This window comes from Lycium ferocissimum, chromosome 7 (genome assembly GCF_029784015.1).
Source record: "Lycium ferocissimum isolate CSIRO_LF1 chromosome 7, AGI_CSIRO_Lferr_CH_V1, whole genome shotgun sequence".
Lineage (NCBI taxonomy): Eukaryota > Viridiplantae > Streptophyta > Magnoliopsida > Solanales > Solanaceae > Lycium > Lycium ferocissimum.
Window position 1 is genome coordinate 46,651,484 of NC_081348.1, and position 20,435 is coordinate 46,671,918.

Here is a 20,435-nt window from a genome sequence, read left to right on the forward strand (position 1 = left end):
TAAATGTCGTGCTACCGAATAAACGGGTTATAAATAAACGGAGACTACCTATTACATTTGAATTCTGAATCCGTCACTACTTATTAGTTGTGATTCTAAAGCAACAGTGACCTCCATGAAAATGTCTTTGGTGCTAGAATTTAAATTAGGGGTCTTCTATGCGTGTTTGGAATTTGTTAAATGTGTATTGTGCCATGTTAGGACCATCAACTCCAACTTTTGTTTCTTTTTATGTGGAGCATCACATCACATATATCTATAAACGCGCTTTCTTTTGGTCCAAGGGAATGATATGAACTCAATTGGAATTTTGGGGATGCTTTGATATATTGAAGAAGATATATCATTTCTTAGGAAGTTGTTAAACATTATTATCACCAAAAAAATCACTACCATCCACCAATGATATATATCGTTAATCACCACTATCAATTACTTTATCATTAGTTATCACCTTCATCCAATATATAAATTAATTATTATCATTAACCATTACCATCACTAATTACTATTGTCAGTCAGCACCCATAACCACCTATATTAGCCATATCACCACCACCGATCATAATATAATCTCTTTCTAATATTTCTTTATGGAGCATGTGGTCTAATTCAATACAAAATGAGGAATCTTAATTATCAGAGCTTAACATGTCTATAATGCTATTGAAAGGGAGGATGCCTCCGGAGTGAGGACATAGATGATATACAATTAGATTAATTAATATCTTAACCCCGTAACACCCCCAATGCCCAAACTCACCCACTCCTCTCCCACCCTCCACACACGTAGTTGCTTGTCTAGATTATATTTAAATACTATTAGGGAAATATTATTTTTTATTTACTTACGGAATATTAAAAAGTAAATAAGAAAATTATTTATTTTTCGAGAGAACACTTTCCTTCGTACCAAACACACCCTTTGACAATTAACTTTTCCGAAGTTGTGTGGTATATATTGTATAGAAGATTCCTACGTACTACACTATTTATTAACTTATATAAGTGATGATTAGAATTTAGAATTCTAAATTCTTATAACCTGTTCATTGTTGTGATAGCAAGTTTTTACGTGGAATGCAGAAGAAAAAGCAACCTATTTATTTCGAGCTTTAAAAAATTAATAGTTCTAATAGTCGACTCGATTCTTTCAAATTATTTCTCCTTATTGATAAAAGATAATAAAGATAAAATACGAGCTTTGATGTTTCAAGATCAATCTATTCATTCGTCTGGATAATTTTTTTCGTAGCTACTTTATAAGAAAAAAGTGTTATTCTTTTCTTTCAACCTTTCGTTTTTCTTCCAAAACTGTACTAATTGTGTCCAATAAAGCCAAATTATTGCAACAACCAGTCAGTTACGGTAATGATAAAGTTTTATAAAAGTCTCTTAGCTTTCTATGTCTCTTTTCATGAATGAAACTGGAATAGTGGTCATAAAGGTCACAATGAGATTCACGATTTGAACTCACTTTTTTGGCAAAAGGAATCTTTTTTTATTTTTGGAATGCACTAAACCATAAGTAGTGTTATCATCAAAACTCTTCTTCTATTAAAAAAGGAAAAAAAATAATATTAGAAAATTAAATAAATCTATGTTATATATACTGACTGAAATATTATACTAATATATTAATTTAGGATGCAGTCAACAAATTAAAACTGCTTTCAAGGCCATTGAGAATATGTAGTAGCTAATGTTGTAGATTATTTGCGAAAGCTATAGATGATGTTAATGTGTTTTTGATCTAAGGACCTATTTATAGGTTGTTAATTGCTAAACATTTGGAAGCCAGCCAGCTAATAGCGGCATTTTACACATAAAACTTGTCAATTTGGCTAATATCTCACTTTGCCTAAATAACACAGTCTAAACAGAATAACTAAAATTGAACTATAGAAATTAAACGTTGGAGATATAATTAAATTAAAATATACAATTGATTACGTGGACATAAAGTGTAAGAGATCATTAAAGATATAATTAAGTTAATAAAAATGTGTTATCAGCTTAAACTATTCTATATGAGATGTTTAACATTTCAACATGCATGATACTATAGCCAAACTCCATGACAATGAATATTTTTCAATTACAGGGGTTGAGAAATGGTTATTGGTGAATTTTATCCATAACTATATGTCCCATGTTTGAACAGTGGAAAATGACAATATTTTAATAGAGAGAGCTTCCCTTTTTAATGGACCTTAGGTCGGACGAATCTGAATGACTTCAAAGTGAGTACCAGACAATAGGTAAAAAGAAATAAGATAAAAGGCTTAATGCATATGCGACCCCCTAAACTTGTCCCTTTTTTCTATTTTGGCACCTCAACTAAGTGTTGTTCCGATTGGACCCCTGAACTTGACCTCAAGTGTGTCTATCAAACACAATCTGACTTACAAAGCATATATGGTGAGTTTCATTTTTTTTAGCCTTGCACATAAATATCAACCGCATCCCTACGTGAAAAATTCAACTAATTAAATTACCCCACCCATTTTAATTATACACATTAGATAGGAAGAAGTGTGCTAATGTGTTATACAAGTGAAGAACCACCACTTAAACCAATCAAATAACAAAACTGAAAAATAAGAAATCAAAATTGGAAACTAAAACTGAAAATAAAAACTGAAAACTAAATCTGGAAAATAAAAACCCAAAACTGGAAACTAAAACTGACAAATAAAAAACTGAAAAATAAGAAACCAAAACCGAAAACTAAAAAACCAAAACTTAATCTAAAAACCAAAACTTAATCGTTGATGTGTATAATTAAAATGGGTGGGGTGTTTTGATTGGTTGAATTTTCCACGTACGATGTGAATTGTCATTCAAATGCAAGGCTAAAAAAATGAAACTCACCATATATGTTATGTAAGTCGGATTGTGTTTGATATGTACACATTTAAGGTCAAGTTGTGCTTGATACAACACTTACAGATTGAGATGTTAAAACGAAAAAAAAAGACAAGTTTAGGGGCCGCATATGCATTAAGCCAACATAAAAATTTGTTAGATAACCCATACAATCATGCTTCACGTGGGTGAGTGAAACACTTATAAATGTATCCACAATAGATAGAATCACCAAGAAACATTCTTTACCAAAGTCTTTTCTTCAACTAAGATGAATAGCCTTTTCTCATTCCAATGGTTTCTTTTGCTTCTCTTATTCATCTTCACAAAAACCTCAATTTCTTCAAAACCCCATAAAATCCCAAGACTCAAACCACTTCTTGAAAGTATACGTCATGATCCTAACACCTTTTCTTCTTCTTCAAATCTTCCAAAAGAATTTGAGACTTATTACTATGCACAAACGCTTGATCACTTTAATTATGGACCAAAAAGTTACTCAACTTTTAAACAAAGGTACATAATTAATTCTAAGTATTGGGGTGGTTCTAATTCGAGCACTCCAATTTTTGCCTATCTTGGTGCTGAATCTCCCATTGATTATGATCCTCTTGGTATTGGATTTCTCACTGATTTTGCCCCTCGTTTTAAGGCTCTTCTTGTTTACATGGAGGTATATATATTCATTAATTCCATCAAGGATTCGTAGTGCATACCCGCAAGGATTCATATTATTCAATTAAGCTATTTTCTACTAGGACCCATACAATGTCTACGCTTAAACTGTTGTTAGAATCGTAGTTTAGGAAAACTCCTATCGTTAATGTGTAAGTAGTATTGTTTGTCTTTCGGAAGATGCACAAAGGTTATACAATAATAATTAATTAATAATATTAATAAGCACAAAAATTCAATTCTGAAAATCCAAAAAGTGTTTTACTTGGAGAGTATCAATCATTGTGAGGTGCCGAAGGTTTGGGTCAATTAGAACACGGCTATTATGATTTCTCATTCTTTTATTTGTATATTTAGTTCTTAAATTAATTCTTGAAAGTTTTTTTTTTTAAATTGTTTTTATTATATAAGGGGAAAGGGATTACAATGTGGGATTAACCCCTCACCAACAAGGCGAGTTCGTGTGAACAACTGAATCGAGCCTACTAGATCCCTACAATTCTTGAAAGTTGTTTGTTCCTCTAAGGTTAAAAACTGTTGGCTTGATGGAAATATTTTTAGTTTAATGATAGGCGATTTAGGTAAATATGGAAATAGAAAATTAACCTTGTGAGAAGTTGCTAATGATAGGGATAGAAGACTAAAGAAAACCTAGAAGTTGCTACGTAAGACGTTATTTGACTGAAGATTTAAGGAAAATTTAAAGTGGATGCAGACACTAATTCAAATTAAAAAAAATGCCAAATGACTGAAAAAAATAAGTAGACTTATAAGTTTTCTAATATCACGTGGTATTATTTTTTTTTTTTTTTTTTGGGCCGGACCGTTCATTTAAAAAAGCAGTATTCTTTTTTTTTAAAGCCACATAGATTTTCTTTTTTTTTTAAACTAACCAGACAACACACTAGAAAAAGTTGTTATGTGGCTTCAAAAAAAATTAGTTGGATAGACTTATTTTTTAAAGGCACGTGACATTTTTTATTAAAAAATAATAAACTAATGAGTTTTTGAAAAAAAATTAAATCTACTGAAAAGTGATATTTTGCATTTATTATGCGTAATGTTAGGGTATATATGCACCATTCTTTAATAAGTAGGTATATTCCTTGCTATAAATCGCAAAGCGATGAATATATTTGCACCTTTGTTCTAAAATAAATATATATAATTACAAATAATATTATTTAATATTTTTTTTTCCTACGATTGAGATTGTCTGGAAATAATGCGTAAATCGCACGTTCATAGGGCGATCGTATTAATTAAAACCACAATTGTCTTATTTGTTTTTGTTTATGTCACATTTCGTGATTGTTAATGGTAATCGGTAACTAAACCCAAATTTTCACCAAATGGTTCCACGTCTACTATATACAATACATCAAAAAATTAACATTGTATCTGTAGTGTGATTTTCCTGCGAATTTCATCTCTCTAGTTTCGCGCGTGGTGTAGATAGGTTATTCGTTTTTAATTTATGTATACTGATGATCAGGGGCAGAGCTGGGGTTGTAAAGCCGTAAATGAATCTTTTGGCTGGAAAATTGCACTCTATATGTAAGCTCAAAATTATTATTCTTATGTATATATAGTTGATGTCGAATTTTCTTGGCTTTTTCCTGTGTTTGTTTCTTTATATTTCGAATCCCTTTGGTGAAATTTCCGACTCTGCAACAACATGTATACTATATGTTATTGTTGAATCCTCTCGACTACTTATGCGTTTACTTCTTTATATTTTGACTCTATCGATGAAAATGTTGGCTCGGCATTTTCCCTTAGTGAGCTAGACACATCATGAATTCGGATTAGTCGGATCAGTTTTTTTTTTTTATGGTTTAGAGTTTCATTTATTTTTATTTTTATTTTTATTTTGCGTTCCATTTTCAGCATAGGTATTATGGAAAATCAAGACCATTTGGAAAGACAATGGAAGAAGCTCTAAAAGATGAAGACACTAGAGGTTATTTCAATTCAGAACAAGCTGTAGCTGATTATGCAGAACTTTTGTTACATATTAAAGAAAAATACTCAGCACAAAATTCTCCAATTATTGTCATTGGAGGATCCTATGGAGGAAGTAAGAGAAAAAATCCCTTCTTAATTTCCTTTTCTTTTTTAGTCTTTGCAATTAATTTCTAGTTTGAATATTATCAAAACTCTTCCTCTAATTTCTTTTTTTAAAATTATTTTTCTCTTTTTTTGAAATGGTTTTTTTTTTTTTCAGTGCTTGCTTCGTGGTTTCGAATGAAGTATCCTCATATAGCTCTTGGTGCTTTAGCTTCATCAGCTCCTATTCTTTATTTTGATAATATCACACCACAAAATGGATATTATTCGATTGTGTCTCAGGATTTTAAAGTAAGAAAATTACTTAATTTTTTCCTTACTTTTAATAAGTCCTTTATTGTTTTATTTTATTTTACTTTTTTCTAATTACGTACTAACAAGTTATTACATAATTATTTCAGGAAGCTAGTAAGAGTTGTTACCGAACTATACAAAAATCATGGTCTATAATTGACAAGATTGCTTCTAGCAAAAATGGACTCTCCTACCTCACTCGGAAATTCAAGACTTGCTCGTAATGTTTTTTTTTTCTTTTTCTCTTTCCTATATTTCAAAAGGAGTTTAAGTTACTGTTAGGAATTTTGTACTGTCACATCACATTTATTTGTTATAACATGTAATTATCTTAATTTTCTTTTTTTTAGTTATTATACATCTCATATTTTAAGGAGATTTATTCGTAGATATCCCACATTTTAAGAGACTTACCAGTAGGGGTGTACAAAGTAAACCGACAAACCGCACCAAACCGATAAACCGAGGCCAGAAAAAACCCAGGCTAGTGGTTTGGTTTGACTTGATTTGAATTTGGAAAAAAAAACCCGACCATAATTGGTTTGGTTTGGTTTTAACTAAAAAAAAGTCAAATCGAACCAAACTAACCCGACATTACACGTATTCAAATTTTAAAATATTTTATACATAAAAATATTTATTGGTAATGTAATTTATAAATATTTCTTAAATTTTTTCGTAGTTCTTTAACTATTATCATATTATTCAAGCTTGAACTTCGAATTTTGAATATCAATAAATTTTATATCCTATGGGTGTTAGTAACTCAAATAAAGTCCAACTCAAATAAAGTCCAAACCAAAACTAACTCAACACTAATGCTAACAAAAGAAATTCAATTTACCACTAGGAATGACAATAATGTTGGATATCATTCTTCTTATTTCTTTGCATAATTATTTAGAGAGTGAAAAAACATAACTTAAGTTTTATTTCTTTGTCATGTAATTAATACTTATTAACCGTACTTATTTTAGCATGACTTAGTATTTTTAGATTATGGTCATTTTCTTTATGGCTTGTTAATTAGCAATATTTATTTTGACTGAATTTATTAGCTTTTGTTGAATATTTTAATACAATGTCATCACTCTTCTCACATTTTGTGTTATTTTCTTAAGAAACACCTTAATTATATAGTTGTATCTTACTAGAACTAAAGAAATATTTGAAGTAAAAGTTATATGTTTTGTATCAAGACTATTCCGGAAAAAAACCCGAAAAATCCGAGAAAATCGAATAACCCGAGAAAACCCGAGGTTGAAAAACCCGAATTTTATTGGTTTGGTTTGGTGTATAAATTTAAAAACCCGACGCAATTGGTTTGGTTTGGCGTTTAAAAAATTCGAACCAACCCGGTCCATGTACACCCCTACTTACCAGTAAATATCTTTGACTTTGAGTGACTTATCAGTGTAAGAAATTTTTACACCATCAGGTTGATTTTCCTAAGTAGTTAACTTGTGTTATTTTCATATTTGGTGTTTTGATAGTGTAATTGTGGTTTTTTTTTTTTTTTTTTTAACAGTGATGAGGTAAAAACTCACCACACCTTTTGACACCAAACTAATGAAGTTAACTTTACAAACTAAAACTTAAAGTGAAAAATACATATATCAGTACACCATAGTTAAGTGATAGATGTATATATACAAGACATGTCTTATATTTGTTGATCTTGTATAAATATTCGATGCAGATAAGTATTTATCAATTATGACGGTGTCTATAGCTTAAACTCTTTCTTTCTTTTATTCTTTATTTATATATATTCAATATTTATCTAATCTTGAATTTCTTGAGAGTTTCAGGCAGTTGAATGATTCATTTGAGTTGAAGGATTATTTGAATACAATATATTCAGTGGCTGCTCAGTATGACAAGCCACCAAGCTACCCAGTGACTCTGGTTTGTGGAGGAATTGATGGTGCACCAAAAGGAAGTCATGTTCTTGATCGTATTTATGCTGGAGTTGTTGCATATGAAGGAAATCAGGCTTGTTACGACATAAACTCCATGCCTAGTGAAACAAGCATGGGATGGAGCTGGCAAGTAAGTAAACACCAATTTATTCTAAGGATTTAAGTTATATACAATAATAGTATAAAGAGATAAAGTTTATACTATATTGAGGTTAGTTGCTATATTTTTATCACGTTAAAATCAGTGTTTATAGAGATTTACTTATAAGTACTTTATAAATGATTTGATTGTGAGCGCCTAATGATTTGAAATAGTGATCAATAAAATCAGACAGACCTTAGAAACCAGGGTCAAATCATATCAAAGAAAAATCACTCGGTGTTTCATCCCATCTACCTAGTTCTTGCTTTTGGGAGATAACAGTACCTAGCTTGAGAACTCAAGGATGTGGCCCAAAGTGGTAAATGAAGTGGTACAAACCTTTGAGAAATAATGTTCAAATTCTAGAGATAGAACATTTGGCGATTTCTTCATGTTTGCCTACACTTTCGTGAGTTACCTGATAGGTATTGGTGAGAGGTAGTAGGTACCCGATTTTGTGCACCCAAGGATATAGCTTAGAGTGGTCAGTGAAGTGGGTTCAGACCTTAAAAACTACTATTATTTAGATCCTAATACAGAGTACATACAAAGAATACTAGTTGATTTCCTTCCATCTACCTAAATTTTGATGGACAAAATTATACGGTACCCATGCTGATGGAAGATAGCAGAAAATAATGGCGCTGGCTAAAGCAAAGTACTTAACGACCAACACCTCTACTATTATAAAAGATGACTTGATTGTATTTTACGCAATTTCATTATTCAAAGATAAAATGAGTTAAGTGTTTTGGTTCTTTTCTTTTTTCTTATTTCTTTAATTGAGCTAACACGTCTTGTCTGGCAATTTTCGTTGTACTAAATAATTTTACAGATATTTTGAAGTAAATATAATTTAGAAACTAATAACTCGTCTAATTATTTTGCAGACATGCAGTGAGATGGTGATGCCTATGGGTGTATGAAAAATGACATGTTCTATTCATATCCTTTCAATTTAGATGACTATATAAACGATTGCAAGAGCAAGTTTGGTGTCCCACCTCGTCCACATTGGATCACAACTTATTATGGAGGACATGTATACTTCTTTTTCATACTTCAATTTTTTATTCCTATAATTACAAACCTTTCATTATTATTTTTTTCCAGATTTCTCACCCGATGTATGATTATATACGTTCGCCTTACACACAATCACATATATATAATTAAGAAGAAGCGACTTTTTGAAATAAATTTTTGAGGGAGGTCCGTTAGAAATTGGCTTGTTGGGAGCTTTTCTCGATGGTCTTATAAGAGTTTGGAAATTGCCTGGGATCCGACATCCGAACTGGTATGGAGAAGCTATGTTGCTCGACTTCTTCAAAATATCGATGAGTGCGCGTGATGGATTTTCCAAAAGTAATGCCTTTTTTAAGGATCTGCTATGAGGACGGTAGTAATTTTTGGTAAGTCCAGAGCAACACAATCAAGACGTCCTACTTCCACTTTAGGGGTAAAACGCTTTCTACTAAAGACGACTTCATTCTTATGAAGACTCGTACACGAGACCTCTTACTAACAGAGGTGAATCCAGGATTTTAAGAGGATGGGTTCACCCCTGGATTCACCATTGCTTTCAGGATTTGCAGCGCTTGTGCTTCATTTAAGTATATTTCATTTGCCTTTTGGGTAATTAGAAATAAAGAAAAAATAGTAATCAGGAATAATATAAAAAAAATGAAAACGTTTTTGTCTTTTGGGTAATTAGAATTAAAGAAGAAAAAGGATTTAGAAACAATATAAAAATGGGAAGTTAAAAGTTGCTTTAAAAATAAAGAACAAAAAAGTGCATCAAGTCAGTTTGATCCCGAACTTGAGGAATTAAACCTGCCTAATCTAATCGTTGATCCACTCGCCTAACACCATGCGTACCTTTCAATTACTATTAGATATATTGCAAAATTATACACACAATATATCGCCTTTGGGTAGGAAGAACTACGGCTCACGACCCAATTTTTCTGCCTAAATTCGCCTCTGCTTATGAAAGAATAGTAACCACTCAACCATATCTTCTAGTAATAATTACAACGTTTTATCATTATGCATGTTTTGTCATGTTACTATCTCTTGTTTCGTCTATAGATATGTGAACTTACATGAGTGAATTTTGCAGGACATAAAATTAGCTCTTCATAGGTTTGCTAGCAACATCATTTTCTCTAATGGGCTAAGGGATCCTTATAGTAGCGCAGGGTACGTGCTCTTTTTGTTTTCTTTTTTTCCCCAAAGTTTTTTCCTTTTTCTATTTGGTGACATATGTTTGAATTATTGACATGCTTCACGTTTATGTCTTACATCAATTCTTTTTTGGTGTGTGTTTTTCTTTCTGTTTTAGGGTTTTGAAAGACATATCTCATAGTCTACGAGCTGTCTACACGCGTAACGGTATGCCATTATTTACTTTCCAAACAAATGTAGTAATAAAGGAACTCATGTTGTTTGTTTTGATAGAATCGGAAATGTTAATAAAGGCATCAACATCAATAATGAAATTTTAGAATCTCTATTAGTTGTAACATTTAGTTTCACCTATATATGCCAAAATAGATATTTATTTAATCAAATCGCTTATAAAGTAAATATTTTTTGGTTAAATATTAATTTGCGACTTGATAAAAATACATAGGTTCCCTCCACCCTTAACTAAAGGTTGCTGCCTTTGTTAATCGAAGATGAAAATAATTTCAGATGCCTATAGAAACAATAAGTTCACTCAACCACTTTTCGCTCTATCTTTGAAAAAAATACCGCCGTAGACTTCAAATTCCACAAGCGAAACTCCAAGATAAATAACTTTTTCCGCCACAAGAGTTGAAAAGTGGTTGTTTGTGAATTTACCCGAGCTCTTCCTTTAATGGACCTAACAAGGCGCAAATCCGTATTAATCGAGTTCAAACATGCGCCAAACACTGGATGAAAAATCAAAGAATAATTATTTTCTCGTTTAGATGTTGACTCTAATTTCTTTTCATTTCCTCTTTCATTTTTCTTCATTTTTCTAGGTTCCCATTGTCTAGACATTCTTTCTGCAAAGCCAACTGAATCAGAATGGTTAACCATGCAAGGAAAACTGAGGTTGAAATCATTGAAGGATGGATAACAGAGTACTATATGCTGGATTCAATGCCCTCAAAAATGGCAAAAAGCCCTAACCAATTAGTCTTTTTAATTATATCTTTCACAACATAAAGAAAGAAAAAATGAGGAAAAAAGAAGTTACTCTCATTTCGCGCGAGGTTAATGAGTATATATTAATGAGTTACATGTTTGAAGCAGAAGAGAAGAATCTGGTAATTAGCAATATAATTCTCTTTATCCATCTATAAATCTTACTTCATAATCAAGAAATTGTAATAGAGTTTTAAGGTTTATATAGTGACAATATAAGAAGAAAAAAAAAATGCACTTTTCATTGAGTTTTAACCTACGACAGCAAGTCATATTTAAAGGGGATATCGAAAAGAGAAATACTAATAATTTTGTCCCAATGTGGCAGCACTAGGGTTTTGACTTTTGAGAGGGAAGTTACTTAATTTTAATCGTGAATTTAGACATGAAATCTTTAAATATTTTGAAATAAAATTTTTATTAAATAAAAAACTACATAGCAAGTGCTATACAATAATGATTGGAAAATTCAAAATATTTAAAAGACATGAAAAAATTACGATAAAATAAAAAAACTTATTTGACTCTCAAAATCTGAACGATACCTCACAAATTGCACTACAAGAAAGTAGAGATACGACGACATTATATAAATGTCTGATTAAGCTGTTTAAATGTCACAAATCCGTTTACCGACATTTAATTTACATTTGCATCAAATGTCGTAAATTTCGGTGTCGGAATTTCCCGACACTTAGGTAAATGTCGATAAGAAATAAACGACATTTATTTACGACATATATAAAATGTCACTTAATTTTTTTTGACATTTAGATTAATGTTGGTAAAATTTTTGCGACATTTACTTGTGACCTTTGTAAAATGTCACATTAAAATTTGACATTTTGGTCAGTATCAACATAACAAATTTACTACATTTATGAAATGTCGTAGCCAAATTTTACGTGAATGTCAAAAAAATAAATGACATTCTTTAAAAAATTTACAAATGTCACTTTAGAATTTTCAACATTTCAATTAATATATTCTGAATTTATATTTATTTGATCCTGGCATATTTATATTCAATTTGTACATTCATAATTGTCAATCTTTACAAACATGAAATATATGTCAAGTAAACACCTTTTTATACCATAACCATAGAACAAAGTAACAATATACGAGTACTGTGAACAAATTAAATAATATCAAATCAAATGATTTGCTCTCTCTCAAGTAAAATTCAAACCTAACTAAATAATAAACGATGGTGTTTCAACATCTGACTACATCAAAATCACTCCTAACTCGAATTCTTCTGCAATAAGTTCTTCAACAAAGCTTTATGAAACCACATCTCCGCAAGTCAAGCATTTTGTTGTCAATAATTGATCTCACTCTCTTCAAAAATGCTGCACAAGAATTTTACATATAAAAAATTATAACTATATAATATAATAAAGAAATCTATCTCTTAATCTTCTTAAACTTACCCATTTCTTTTTCTTTGTGTCAACTCCAGTCTTCTTGATTATGTTAACCTGAGAAGAAATATTAGATTTGCACATGAGAAATATCTAGATATTGTAGCATTTCCTAGATATATGACACCATTATGAAGTATTAACTTTTGTGAGAAACATACCACAGTGGAATTCACTAGTATAATCGGCTGTTTGATCAAAATATTAGGGTTTTTTGGAGCACTAACAAAGGTAGAACTACAATGGTAGAAACTGATAATAGAGGGATTTTAAAGCGCAGCTAAAATAAAAAAGGGAGGGGCTTTGAAGCGGGAAGTTATTTAGGACTATTTTTGAAATTTGGACGGGAAGAATAGGATGGGTGTGGCGGCGGGAGAGGCTAGGTTTTAGGGGATTTTTGGTTGGGCCAATTGGCATCCTTTTCTTATATTATATCTTTACTAGTATACGTACCCGCGCGATGCGCGGATCATTTCAAAGAAAAAGAGAGCGGAGAAAATAATTGAAACAAATGTTTATGAACCATGTGTGACATACTTTAGATTTTATATATTTTTTTGGATCAGTCTTATTACATACTAAGATGTATTTAGCTGCGACTACTTCATTAGTGACTATTTCTTCAAACAGTATACAATTCTTTATACTCTGGGTCAATATCACAATAAGAACATGCAACACAAACCTGACGATTATTGTGGACGTACTCCAAAAATGAACAAACCTCTGAAAAGCGATTTGATGTGCATGACCTCTAATCTTTTCGTTCCTTCTAAAAAACTTGTATGACTTAAAAAATTATTTACTGAGAAGATATAAGCCTATGGAAAACTTCATCAGTTTGTTTACTTTGAACTATATAAGACGTGATCATCAAACGCTTTGATCTTTTATGCTTTAGTTAAATGTCAAACACCACTTTATTTAATGTTAATGTTGATTTTATTCCTTTACCCCACTAAAAATCTAAATTATTAGACTCTTTGTTTTAGTCCTTTACTGTTAGTCTTTTCTGTTATGACCTAATATGTTTCACAAAAATAGTTTTAGTTGGAATATCTAAATGCTTGCAAATCTAATTCCTAATCCTCCTAGTTTGGATTTATCAGATACTCTCCTCTTAATAGATACAAAAAAGAGCTTATGATATTTTAATTGAATTTTTTTCCATTTAATTTTTTACCTACTGTCCAAATAATCTCATATTGTATTCTAATTATGATATTAAATTAATCCATAAGATAAACAGAGAAGCTCGTTGTCAAATAAATTGTTTTAGCATCAAAAGAACATAAGTGTTCCTCACAGAAAGCAAGGCACTACATAACAATACATAATATATCAAAGCTTAAAACTATTTCTAAACACAGAAAAAGAAACATCAACCAATCAGCTCCCCAAAATCCTGAATTCTGAATAATTTTATGAAAAAAATCAATAAAAAATGGAGCATACAGGGAACATGTTAATAACAAACACATATATAGGTGTGCTTAACAAAGGTCTTAAACATCACAAATTTAAAATTTGTTCAAATGAGATCTTTAATAGTTGATGCTAGCCCAGTGAAACAATTTTTTAATTAGACAACCAAAAAATTTCTTAATAAATTAACCAAAAATTTTCATTATATTAATCAACCGAACAATTTCACTGTTCAAATAAGATCTTCAATATTTGATGCTAGCCGAGTGAAACAATTTTCCAATCAGCGGATTCAACGAAATCACTAAAACTTTGATCAGCATAGCCCATATATATAAGCCAACTAAAAAATATCAAAAAATATCATAATATTAATCAACCAAAAATTTTCTTAATATTAATCAACCAAACAACCTTTCGTGGTAAAAACAAAAATAAGCGGGATTAACCTCTTCAAAGGCCAACTTTTAGTCACAAACAACACATCTTGGTTGTTAAGGAAGCAACTGTTCCACATTAATGTAGACCTCACAAAATTTAGCTAAGTAAAAACATCCATTAGAGTTGTAAAGGGCAAAAAAGGGCAGTCATATGATGTAGACAATCAGTCTATCCTAATGCAAGCATTAGTGGTTGCTTCCACAGTTCAAATCCGTGACCGTTAAGTCACACGTAGACAGCTCCTTAGAGTTGTGTTTCCAAAATAAAAGACTTCAAAAATAAACTCAAACATAGTGATATATTTTAGAAGCTTTCATTAAAGCAGCAAACTTAAGAAAGACACAAAATGTCAAAATTAAGTTGAATGTATGTATACCATCAATTCTCTACAATTTGTGTTGAAAGACAGACACTTTCGCGTAGTTTGAGATCATCATTTCCTCGTAATTCTATCATATTTTAGCAATTATGTTAGTAGGAGTTTGTTACTTTCTTGCTGCTACAAATGTCTATTTCAACACCGGGAACCTGCACCATGAACATAAACATGAATGATCAAATACGTTGAAACGAAAAATAAGAGAAAAAGAATGTAATTTGGAAGATAAAATGCAATTACATGCTTAGATTCAAGACTTTGGAACATAACATTAATGAAGATAATCTTCGCAATGTATTAAAGTAGTGAAATCCAATATAAAATGTCCTACCAAGTAACCTAGATAGTATCTGAAATCGTACCTAACAAAATGTATTTCACTAATCACTACCAAGGAGATGATCCAATAACGGAGACTTCTACGTTACTTGGACAACATAGAATCAATCAAGACACAATATTGCACCGTTGTTAATATTGACCAACTATTGAAATGTAGGTCTTTTTTTTTTTAAGCTACCACTTTTTTGCTATTTGACCACTGAAACAATCTTGATTTTGGTGAAGTGACAAAATTATTAAGAAGAATTCGATTTTTTTTTTTTTTTTTTTGCGAAAGTTTGAATCTCTCTTTTCGTTGATGATTTGACTTTTTTCTTCAATTTCGGAATCATGTGTTCTTATTAATTCATAGTTCGATGTGTGAAAAATATACATACCCTCATACTATATCTATTCTCCTCTTTAAAATGGTTTCCCTTACATGATATTAATTGATTTCTCTTATTTAGTATTTTAGCTTAATTAATCAAAACAATCCAATTGTAATTTTGAATTAGTATAAAGTATAAATAGAGAAGTTTTTTGTTACCTCGTAAAAATCAAAAGTCCCAACCATTGTTTGTTTTTAGCCCTATTCCATGGGATTACTAATTCATATTCATTAAATATTTAGCTTCAAAAACTTTATCTTTGAATGATAATTTTCTTTGTAATTAATTCTAAATTATTATTTGTTAGTAAATTTCAATATTACATTTCATTCAAATGTCAAAGGATAAGAGAACTTATTACTGACATTGTAATATTAAAGAACAATATTAATTAATTAGGATAGAAGATGATGGGTATCATTCATATCAATAAAATGACTTTGGATAACTATCAACACCATGGGTAGAAAAAGAAAAGGAGTAATAATAGAGCCATCATGTTCTTCGAGCCCACATCCATAAAGATACTTTCCGCTACTTTTCCTGTGCAAGTGAACATCACCATCCATGGTTTTACAGATATATGGGTAGATGTATGGTGCATAGAAACTTCCCTGAGAAAATAGTAGAGGAAGTAGCATAAAAATTACAGATTTAACAAAATGCTTAATTTAGACTTGTGTATAGTCCATCCAAAAGCATGATCTCTTAAAATTACATATGCTAAAGGAGAAATCACCAAGGATCATGACATGAATCAACAATACTTCTCACTGGAAAAAAAAATATGAATTCTCCGGAAACAAACTGCCGCTGAAATATTCTATTCCGTAATCACATTTTGCTCATGTACCAAATAAAAATTCAGCATACGTTGTGTTGCACAATTCAGCATTCTTTATTTTTAAAATTGAATTATGAAATGAAACAACAATATAATGGCATGTAATAGTCATAGAAGCCAATCATTATTATACTTCAAGTTCGGCAATGCAAGATTAGTAAGGATTGTATTTGAGTACGGAGGATGAATATATTGTTGGTTACTAAAGACTTTAAGATCAGTTTTTGAAGGAAGTGAGAGGAGTGCAAGTTGTTTAAGGAAAGCTATTCCTTGGGTAAGTGCATGCAGTTATCACAAATTGCATTATTTTAATTGGTGATTTTTTAAATACTTTTTTAAAAAAAAATGAATAAACTAAGGTAGTAACAGATTATTCTCCATAGCTCATATTTGTGGATAAATATTATTGCTATAAGTTAGGAGCAAAACGTGGAAGTTGCTTGGCTATATCTTGGGGATTTCATTTTTTGGATTTAAATTCACATTTTTAAATTTAGATCTTAAAAAATATAGATATTTAATTATTTTTAAAATTTGTATAGGTAAATCGCTTCAAACGTGCTTCATTTGACGGGGTGTGATGGTGAGCAGAAACGGGGGAAGTGGGGTGATTAGTTGGTGTTTTTTTTTTTTTTTTTCTTCTCTTTTCTTTTCCACATTAGTCGGTGGTTTCTAAGTTTCAGCTTTTGTTGAAATATTGCAATTAACTGCTCCAAATGTGTTAAGATGTTGAAATGTGGTTTCTATATTTTTAAAATTGTAATTATCTTTAAATTAAAATTTAAAAACAATAACCAATAACTAATTATTAACTAATTAACTAACTATTTTGTTTAAAACTATGTCAAAGGATAAGAGAACTTATTAATAATATATATTAAAGAACAATATTAATATTAGGATAGAAGATGATGGGTATCGTTCATAACTTTTAAAAAACTTTTATTAAAATTGAAAAGAAAGAAGTGACATAATGAACCAACATAAACATACTTTCCGCAATTAGAACCAAATATAAGTAGCAAGAGTCTAGAAAAATATTAAAAAAAAAAAAAGTTTAACAAAATATAAAACTTAGTATTCCATCCAAAGTATTTTAGTTTATAAAGATTTGGGTTTATCAACAATGTTTATATTTTTTAAATTGGGAGGAGAATATTCTATTAGTTTCATTTCCTATTATATAGCATTTCTATATCATTCACGTTCAAAAATTTAATTATGAAATGAAACAACAATATAATGGCCAATAGTATGTTTATTTATCACAAAGATAAGATTGATTAGAGTATGGAATGAATATTTTATTTCTAAAGACTTTAAAAGTTTTTGAAGGAACATCAACATTTTTTTTCTTTCAATTCAATATATTTTATTATTTTAATTGGTGATTTTTTAAATACTTTTTTTTTCAACAAAAAACTAAGGTATTATCTAGATATGTAAGCTCATAATTTATAAAAAGAATTTCTATAGGTACAACGTGAACTTTTATATATCTTGGGCAATTTCATTTTTTGGATTTAAATTCACATTTTCCATTTGATCTTAACAAAATATCACATATTAAACTAAAATTATATATGGTGGAAATCTTTTGAATAAATACTTACTTCGGGGTGTGATGGTGAGCTCAAATGGGATAAGTGGGGTTATCAATGAAAATTTGATGTTTTTATACTTTTCTTCTCTTTTCTTTTAGATTCTCGGTCCTTTCTAAGAGAATTTGCAATATTGAAAATTTATGTTAATGAAATGTGGCTTTCTAAAAAGATCATATATATATATATATATATATATATATTAAAAAGTAAATACTCTCATTAACTAATTTTTGCCCAAAACTACCCTCTTTTTCGTGTAACTTTACTTTTGGTTTGCATATCTTGTATCTCGACTCTATAACTTATTTTAGTAACAATTAGGACACGAAAATCTTTACATTTTGAAATAATATTTACATATTCGGAACTACGTAAGAAGTACTATTAGTCACAGTAGTTGATAATTTAAAAGTATTTAAAATGCATATGAAAAGATTGCCGGCAAAGGAAAAACTCTTTTGACTTTTGAAATTTGAGAAGTGCAACATAAAATTGAGCAGACGAAGTAATAAATATAAGAAATGCATCTTTTTTTTTTTTTTTTATGATATTGAGTCTTTGGGCACAACATATAGATTACACCTTAATTTGAGCTCCGTGCTAAACACTTTAGCTTTTAAAACTAGAAACCTCGACTTCCCAAGGTCTGTGGACACCCAACGCTTACATTAATAAATTTTTGTCTAGATGATTACTTTGTAAGTTAAATCAACGGACACGGTAAATATGAGTTGTTTAGAATCATTATCTAATGTTGAAGTATTATAATAAAGTGATTTATAAGTGTTTTTACACATAAATTGGGAGGAAAGGAGGAGTAATACAAGTCTTAATTGTGGCTAGTGGCTACCATTAATGTAAGACCAAACGAGCTGTCACTTACAATTCCCATGAACTTGACCCATTAAGTTATTATTTTTAAGTACACTTATACAAATAAAGTACAAGTTATCTCCACAATAAAAAATAAATGACCAAAACAAAAATGATTGGTTTATTCTATTCAAACCCTCTTTTATAAAATAATTATTTACAATCTCAACAAATTAATCACATAAAGGATCCTTAATATTTCACGTTATTAAATTGTCAATTTGTATATCTCACACACATATCCATAAATGATTAGATTCCCAAGTATTCCTTATGTCTCCATATATCTGGAGGTGGCCAGGAAAGCAACAACCTCCATTAGGGGTGTTAATGATTTTTTCAAACCTAACATAACCGATTGAACCGAATCATACCAAATTGATTTTTATCGTCGTATGGTGGCGTGATCTTTATATAAAAATTAAACAGATATAAAGTTGAGGGGTGCAATAGCTAGAATATACCTTTTTCTAGTTAGTAGATAAAAATTCTCTTAATTGTTCTCGGAAAAGGCATGTATAATTGTTTGCACAACTATACGTGTCCAGTGATAGGAAGAAAAAAAAAAAAACAGGAGTCCAGTAGAAGTTGGTCGTTTGAATCGGAACTAATATCCCTAAAATTAAATTTTTGGAGTCTATCTCGTAATTGACAAAATGTCCTCATTTGACAAAAACGAATGTTCGGGTAAGGAGATATGGACCCATGATTTTTATACGTCGAGTATTAAGACTATCTCAAGATACAAAGTAGAGACTTTAACTTCCGATTTAATTTCTGAAGTCACAATTTATCTACAAATTTTGTTTGGTATAGAAGCATTAATGGAAATTAGGAACTACTTAATCGTGGTGTTAAGTTAAAATTAGTGACAATAATGAGCCAATATGAACATTAACATCCAATGTCCAAAAGATGACTCAAAGTCATCTTAAATAAGACTACTATGGGAGACATACAAATATACATTTAAATGTGATTCATCCACTACACTTACATTATATTGTGGACAACCAAATTGAAAGAAACACAGTGTGGAATTCAGCCAAGTGACTGAAAATAAGGCATCCATGTGAAGCATGCATTTGAATATTTAAGCATCTACTACTTTATGAAAGTATACATTGTTTTAGGAGGACATAACATGGTGGAGGGATCATTTCACATTAAATATTGCTCATCCATCTTGGCATGATTACAATAGACAAAGGGTGGTGTATGAATCATTCACCACACATACAATTGTCTTGTAAACAATTGAAAAGAAAGAAGAAAGGAGAAACAAGAAGGTGAGGTTGGCCAAAAAGTTGTAGAAAACAAATTAGAAAATTTAAAGTGTAAAGTTAATGGAATGAATCATGCCATAAGTGGAGCATGTGACCAACTTGTAGGCATCAAAGTTGAACCAAATAATGACCAAGAAATCAGCCATCACAATTCATTTCAACTACACAACACAAAGAAAGAAAACCTAAGCCAGAGAGAGAGCATTCGGCCAAAGGGCTGATTTTTGAGCTCTTTGAGTCTTGATCCAAAAAATTATTTTCCAAGGTGTTTCAACCCTTTAGAAGGTCCCTAAAC

At 30.4% G+C, this 20,435-nt stretch overlaps 1 long non-coding RNA gene and 1 pseudogene across 1 annotated transcript in view; one reads left to right on the forward strand and one right to left on the reverse strand.

Moving 5' to 3' along the window:
• Positions 1 to 3,093: 3,093 nt before the first annotated feature.
• On the forward strand, positions 3,094 to 11,266 carry LOC132065394 (uncharacterized; annotated as a pseudogene).
• Positions 11,267 to 14,417: 3,151 nt separating this feature from the next.
• Positions 14,418 to 20,435, reverse strand: part of LOC132062913 (uncharacterized) — a 17,768-nt gene continuing 11,750 nt past the window's right edge. The window contains exon 3 of the long non-coding RNA XR_009416273.1: positions 14,418 to 14,969. This is a non-coding gene — a long non-coding RNA (uncharacterized LOC132062913). The remainder of the gene's footprint in view (positions 14,970 to 20,435) is intronic.